At 39.0% G+C, this 7,645-nt stretch overlaps 1 pseudogene; it reads right to left on the bottom strand.

Moving 5' to 3' along the window:
- Positions 1-3,888: 3,888 nt before the first annotated feature.
- LOC102837584 lies at positions 3,889-4,278 on the bottom strand (annotated as a pseudogene).
- Positions 4,279-7,645: the final 3,367 nt, after the last annotated feature.

The following is a 7,645-nucleotide window of genomic DNA, read 5'->3' as shown; positions in this document are numbered from 1 at the left end:
AGTCCATGGTTCTTTCAATATTCTTCCCCAACACCGCAACTGAAATGCATTCCTTATTCATTGTCCAACTTTCACATGCATATGAGCTAATTGAAAGTATCATGGTTTGAGTTAGGTGCACCTTAGTCCTCAATCTTTGCTCTTGAACACTTTAAAGAGGTCTTGTGCAGCAGATTTGCCTAATGCTATTTCATTGTTTGATATCTTGGCTGCTGCTTCCATGAGTGTTGATAGTGGATCTAAGCAAAATGAAGTCTTTAACAACTTCAATCTTTTCTCCATTTATCATGATGTTACTTATTGGTTCAGTTGTGAGGATTTTTGTTTTCTTTACATTGAGCTGTACTCTGTCCTTAAGATATAGCTATAGTTAAAAAGTTCAAATAGTTTGTAAACTGAGCTATCACACATACGAGAAAGCTTCAAAAAGTTCGTGAGAAATCGAATTAGAAAATAAGGGAATTTTTCCATGAATTTTTTTGAAGCCTCCTCACATATAAAGTAGTTAGAAGCCTTCACTGCTTTTCCCTCTTAGTCTACATATATGGATTCTTTAAAAGCATATGAATCTAGATCCTTTTAGGTTGTTGATATAGACTGACCCAAAAATACTTTCTTCTTCCTAGTATAAAATTCTTTCTACAACTTGCCTTCTTTTTCATCCTTTTGGCTCCTCTCAAATCATACCTTAGAGATTTTACAACTCCGTGGGGCACAGACAGACACAGCCTGTATTTATTCAGATCTCTTTCAAAGAGTTTGATAAAACTTTAACATGCAATACACTGTTCTTTCATGACTGTTTCTTTACTGCCTATATTCCTGAATATATTTCAGCCTCTCTGTCACACTCATTTTTCTCTTTTCCTCTCTTACTTTTCTTTTTTTGGTTCTGCCTTTCCTCTTATCTGTCTACCTTGGTCTTCATTCTTGCCTCTTTTTCTGATTGGACATCTCTCCTCACTCTGCCTGATTGGCCTATCTGTATCCCTTTATCATCCTATGGTCTTGCAATTATGTATGTAATGTGGTTGTTGTTACGTGCCATGGAGTCAGTTCTAACTCATAGCAACCCTGTATAGAGTTCCCAAGGAACAACTGATTGGTTTAAACTGCTGACTTTGTGGTTTGTAGTCCAGTGCTTATCCTACAGTGCCATGCCAGAGTCCTAATGTATGTGATGTTGTTAAATGCTATCGAGTCAGTTCCAAATCATAGTAACTCTGTATAGGGTTTCTGAGGAGCGGCTATTGAGTTTGAACTGTCAACCTTACAGTTCAAACAGACCTTGCAGTCCAGTGCAATATCCTGCATCGCCACACCAGGAATCCAATGTGTGTAATGTTGTTAAGTGCCATCGAGTCAGTTCCAACTCTTAGCGACCCTGTATAGGTTTTCTGAGGAGCAACTAGTAAGCTTGAATCACAGACCTTACAGTTCAAACCAACCTAGCAATCCAGCTCATTAACCCACAGCGCCACACTATATAGTATAAAACACTTATCACTCTGTCTTCCTTTTCTTTTCTGTCTTTGTCCTTCTTCTCTCTCCCTACTGCTTTGTTTGCCTGACTGTGTCCCTTTCAGAAATCTTGCCTGCCTCTCTTTCAGTCATTCTTTCACTGCCAACCTGTCTACTATCTCTTTTCTTATCTGCTTGGTTCTTGTATCTCTCCTTTTGTGTTCCTCGTTTCTCTGCATTTCTTTTGCCTGTGTGTCCTTTCTATCCATCGGCCTTTTATCTGCTCTGTGTGTCTTGCTGCTTCTAGCTGTTTGTCTCCCAACCTGTCATTTTCAATATGGTCATCACTCTCTGTCATTTTCTGCCTTTCTGTACTTCAAAATTAGAAAACTAAATTAAAAATGAAAAGATCATATGACCAGTTGGTTAAGGAAAAAAATTATTTTTGTTCTTTTCATTTTTTAAAAATAAGATGACTTCAGATGAGAAAAGGGATTTCAGAAATGCCGCTGTCAAATGTAAACCAGAAGTTAGATGGGCTTCACAAAAAAAACCCATAAAACCTTACAGGGACTCAAAGCCAATAATAAAAGATTATTTATTTAAAGCAAAAGTTAGAAACTTCTAAGGTAATATTTTCTAATACTTTCGGATCATAGAAAGTTATAAAACCTTTCCCGGGAGCAAAGTGTTGTATACACAAAATAGCATGTATGTTTTCATGTTGTTATGAATATCCTGTACAGGTTAAAACTCTTACTTAGAGAATGCAGTGAGCAGGATTAAAAATCAGACATGTCTGCATACAACAAACAGATTGAAGGACTGAAAAGAGGCTTTACAGTCTATGATTCTTCCACCTCTCAAATTCCATGATTAGATATAGGATAGCCTTAGCATTTATGCATTTTATTAATACCACTAACCTACATATTTCAAAAGATGTGTGTTGTTGTTGTTATGTGCCTTGGAGTCGGTTCTGACTCATAGTGACTCTGTACAGGTTTCCGAGACTGTAAATCTTTACGGGAGCAGAAAGCCTCATCTTTCTCCCACGGAACAGCTGGTAGTTTCGAACTGCTGACCTTGTGGCTCGCAGCCCGATTCGTAACCACTATGCTACCAGAGCTCCTTAAAGATATATGTATGTATATATATATATATATTTTAGAATGTAATATGTACATAAATATTTCTATGCATATTCATATATATTTAACAGTTTTTGTCAAGTGCCATTAAGTCGGTTTCGACTCTTAGTGACCCCTATAGGGTTTCCAAGGAATGGCTGGTGGGTGTGAACCACCGACCCTGTGGTTGGCAGTCCAGTGCTGATCCCAGAGCACCACACCAGCACTCCATTTAACAATATACTTTAAAAATAGCATTTCTAGTAATGAAATAAGTCTTGGTATGGCACTACAGGATAAGCTCTGGGCCACGAGGTCAGTTTGAATCTCAAGGTCGACAATTCAAACTCACAAGGCATTCTTCAGAAACCCTATACAAGGTTGCTATGGATTGGAACCAACTCGACAGCACTTAACAACAACAAATCTATCATAAAGCAAATAGTGTATAATCACACTTAATACGAAATAGGCAAATATATAGAAACCAAAGCTTAACTACTTTTTACTAGGGATGAGAGGAAGGGATTGGCACAGTGGCAGCAGCAGTGGGCTTAAGTGTAACAATTGTGAGTATAATTGATTTATTTTATTCATTATTATTTTTAAACTTTTATTGTGAATTAAGTGAAGATTTAGACAAGATAATCAACTTTACATTCAACAAATAATATACTTTGTTTCATCTCAATTAACCCACCATGCAACAACAGTTATCCTGTCATTATTATTTACATTCCGCCCAGCTTCCCATCCTCTCTCAACTTTGTCCTTAGGTACATGTTGCCCTTTTGCTGCTGAATGACAGTTCTATCATTCATAGTGAACATACCTCACTAATGGTGTTGTTCTCCTTATATAAATGTCTACTGCTTGGCTGAAAGTTGGGCCACGAAGGTGAGTTATTTTCCAGACTTTAAGGGTGGTCAAGAGCTGTAGTCTCAGGTTCTCTCCTCTCTTTCTGACCAATAGACCTATTTTTTTCTTTTTCATAATTGTGAATTTTACTCCATACATTCTGGTGCTCAATCTGGGAACCTTCTAATGTGATCCCACTCCAAGCAGTTGATAGTGGTAGCCAGGTACCATCTAGTTCTTCTGGTCTACCTCAGAGAATGATGTTCATATGTTCCATTATTCCATTGGACTAATTGATCCCAAATATCTTCAGTTCTCATCACTCTTCTTTCCTCCACATATGGAAAGCCCTTAACGATGGGCCATTCATGAACTTTTTCTTTTTTGGCAGTGCTTTTATGGTTTAATATAGCACAAATAAAATTTGCAAACAGGCTATCTATTCATTTTCTTCACTGCACAGCCTAGCATTGGGATTGGTGACCCTGATGGCCAACTGGGCTGCTCTTTCCATGAAGGCTTTTTGGTTCTTGGAGGAAATGTGAGCAATCTCTGCATAGGAAGATTTGTTGCACATTAGCAGCACTTGCAACTCTTTGATATTATGGACCAGGAACTTGCAAAAGCCACTGGACAGCATGTGTTTTGTTTTCTTGTTGCTCCTATAACCAATGTTGGGCGTTAAGATCTGGCCTTTAAATCTTCTCCATGCCTCTGGGCTTGCTCCAGTTATGCTTAATTTTGACATGACTGTCTGATTAGTGGGGATGAACTTCTTGATCCTCTTTTTGACCATCTTGGGCTTCACCAGGGATCTGAGGACAGCCATGATGCTGGTAGAGATGGCTGCCTCCTCCATAAGCAATGCAGAGGAAGAGCCCACTCATGAGCTTTTCAGATCCCAGAGGCTACTCACTAAACTCAGATGCAGAATATTGTTTGTGTGGACTATATTATATCAATTGACCACTGTGTCCCATGCGACTACTGTCCTGAGCCCCTAGGCCCAGCAACTCATTGCCTTAAGATGTTGAACAGTATCTAGGAAGCTTTTTCATCATTTTACCTGTTATATGCTCCACCACATTCATAATTGTATTTACAGGAAAGATAGATACTCACATACAAATGTCCTCTTTCAAACATATTTATGAGAGATAGATATATATCACTCTTCCTCCCTTACTTATTCAATCTGTGTTGCAATCCATATGTCTACACACCGAGCACTGTTGTTCCAAGACTGTGTATATATCACTATTTGCCGAGAGTCAGCCCCGGCAAATTTATTTCAAGGGTTTTTTCCGAAGGCGGGTGCGGCGTCAGCGGAAAGAATTACACGGAGTCAATAAGTCACGATGAATTCAAAATCTTATTACATGCTTTATTCTTCTCTCATTCTTTTTTTTTTAATGTTTTATTGTGAATTATGTGATAGTTTACATGGGATAACATTAGTTTTACATTCATTCTATCGTATATTGTCTCTCAATGCCATGGTTACAATCCCCTCCATGCAATCCTTCCCCGCGTACCCCCCAGGTCTTCAGCACACAGTCGCTCTCCCTCTCTGGATCTAAAGTCTACAGCTGCTCCATCACTCCACGTCATCATCTCTGGCTCCATTTCAGGCATCACTGCTTCTCTGGGTAGGGTCCCACTCTCTGCTCTTCTCCCTTGATGGTCCTAGGGACCTCCGCTCCTAGACTGAAAAGTTAATCACTCCCCTCCTTGCTATAAAACGTCTACCTTTACATTTCCAACCCTCACAATCAGTCCTGATAACAGTTATTCAATATTGTATCACAAGAGACCCGTCTGTATTTCATTGCATCACCCCGCCTAGACAGACTGAATACTACTCACTGGAGATTCTACCTTCCTCCATGACCTCTGGATCTAGGTTCCCTCTTGAAAGCTTGTAAGCCAGTCACTTCTTGCCTTTGTAGCTCCCCGCCCCCCATTTTGGGTAGCCAATGTCCAAGTTGCCCATCCCTGTCTACTCTGTGTGTGGAGGGTGTGGGAATGATTCTTGCTGTAAGGACTTGTTCCCTCTTTTGAGCTACTGCTTCCATAGGTGTAGGTCAAGTTCATCAAATTGTATGAGAATACTTTTTTTTTTTCTTTTTTTCCCTCTTCTTTTTACTTCTGGTTGAGCTCTGATCATCTAGTCATTGAAGCCAGGATAAGTGGGTATTATCTGCAAGTGTGGGTGTTCTTATGTATATGCCCTCTCTTCTTAGCTGGACACTTCACTCTCCACTCTAGTCCTCTGTGGCTATGTCACTGACTCTGGGCGCGTGAGTCCCCAGGTCTTGCCACACTGCTGGCCATCCAGGTCTTCACCCGGATTCACAGAAGTCTATTGAATGTTGTAGGGCTTAGCTCACTGCTTCATTGCTGTTTTTCCCTCACTTCCACTTATCGGTGTCAAGCGTGGTCTCCAATCACAGTGTGTATTCCTACTGAGTCTTAGTCTTGGAAGGGGGTTTGCACTGAGGGGACCCGACCACTTGCCTTGATGTTTCCTGGGCAAGCATGTTGCTTGTTCTTGTAGTAACAGTCGGTCTGCCTATGTTGTTTTATATTTTTCCTGTAGTCTTCTCTCATTCTTTACTGTCCTGCTCATTCTTTACTCCCCTGCTCTCCTGCTCATCTCTTCTGCTCCTTTCTCCCTTCCCCTGCTCCTGCTTTCATTCCCCTCCTGCTTTTTTATTCCCCTTCCATTTCTTTACTCCCCCATCTCTCCTGCTTTCCCACTCTAATCTTCATCTTACATGCTTTATTATCCTTCCATTTATTCCTTCTTCTCCTTCATTCTCCTTCTCCCCTCCTGCTACATTTCTTCTTATACTCCTTCTTATTCTCTACATTACTCTTTTCACTCTTTTTCCTTCTACATTACTTCTTACACTACTCCTTCTTACCTCCTCCTTTCTTCCTCTTACTTCTTTCTCCTTCTGTACATTACTTCCTATTTACCTTCCTTCTTCCTCTTACTTCCTCCATTCTTTTCTGTCTCCTCCTCTACATTACTCTTATTCTTTTTCCTTCTCTACATTACTCCTTCTTTACCTTCCTTCTTCCTCTTACTTCCTCCTCTTCCCCATTCTTCTTCTCTACATTACTTCTTCTTTACCTTCCTTCTTCCTCTTACTTCCTCCTCTTCCCCATTCTTCTCTACATTACTTCTCTCACTACCCCACTCCTTCTTACAACCCCCTTATATACCGTTACAAAAAACATTGCTTTCATAGTAATCAATGTCTTCAAAATACAATCTATTCTGAGGCCCATTCTTCATGGCTTACGACTCTTAGATGTACAACAGAGATGAAAAGTTACAGCAAAGAGACATCTCAAGGCATACGAGACATTCTGGCACCTTGAAACCTTTTAGTTAAACATTTGTTCATACATAAATCTATTCTTTTCTCTGAGAAGCAAGTTAACCTTCACATATGTTTCTTAACCTTTGTCTGTTAAGTCTTGTTAATTTTAGTTGTTAGGTGCAATTAACTCTCCATTAACTTCTTCCATACACTATCTGTTTATAGCCTACAAAAACATCACTTATCAGGGAAACTGAGGCTATGAAAAACAACTTCTCTATTTTACTGATCATTAATTTAAGAATGTCTACATCACACTTTATTTAGTTTCTGTTTTTACCCATAGCCTTTATCTGTAGTCAAATTGTTTTTAGGAATTCTTGTACCCTCAGCCCTTATTTATGGCCTAGTTGTTTTTAGGGATTCTTTATTGCCTTAAACTAAGACTGCAAGGAAGAATGTTTATAATCACTAAACCTAAGCTGGTAGTAATTCAGTTGACAAATCCTGTCTCCTAGCAGTCTTAAGAACATTGTTAATGTAAGTTTTGAAACTACCTAAGATTACAAGTAGTGTAAATGTAGCTATGTATATGGCTTCTAACTTTTAATAAAAATATACTAAAGTGTAGGAGAGTCAAAATTCAAAGGGATACTAATAAACATCATGAATAAATCAGAGAATGATTCAAAAAGAAAAAATTAACCAGGGGCCTGTGCATAGAATATTTATTCCTTGTGGCTTTGCCATCCAAGAAAAATAATTCATTGTAGTTCTGCTAAAACAATGAATTCTTCTATGCCCAGATTTCCCCATGTCTCATTTCTTTATTTTAATTCCTCGATTAATATGTCTCAATTTATT

Source organism: Chrysochloris asiatica, unplaced genomic scaffold (assembly GCF_000296735.1).
Source record: "Chrysochloris asiatica unplaced genomic scaffold, ChrAsi1.0 scaffold00054, whole genome shotgun sequence".
NCBI classification, from domain to species: domain Eukaryota; kingdom Metazoa; phylum Chordata; class Mammalia; order Afrosoricida; family Chrysochloridae; genus Chrysochloris; species Chrysochloris asiatica.
The sequence above is the reverse complement of the archived record's forward strand: the minus strand, read 5'-3'. Positions and strand labels throughout refer to the sequence as shown.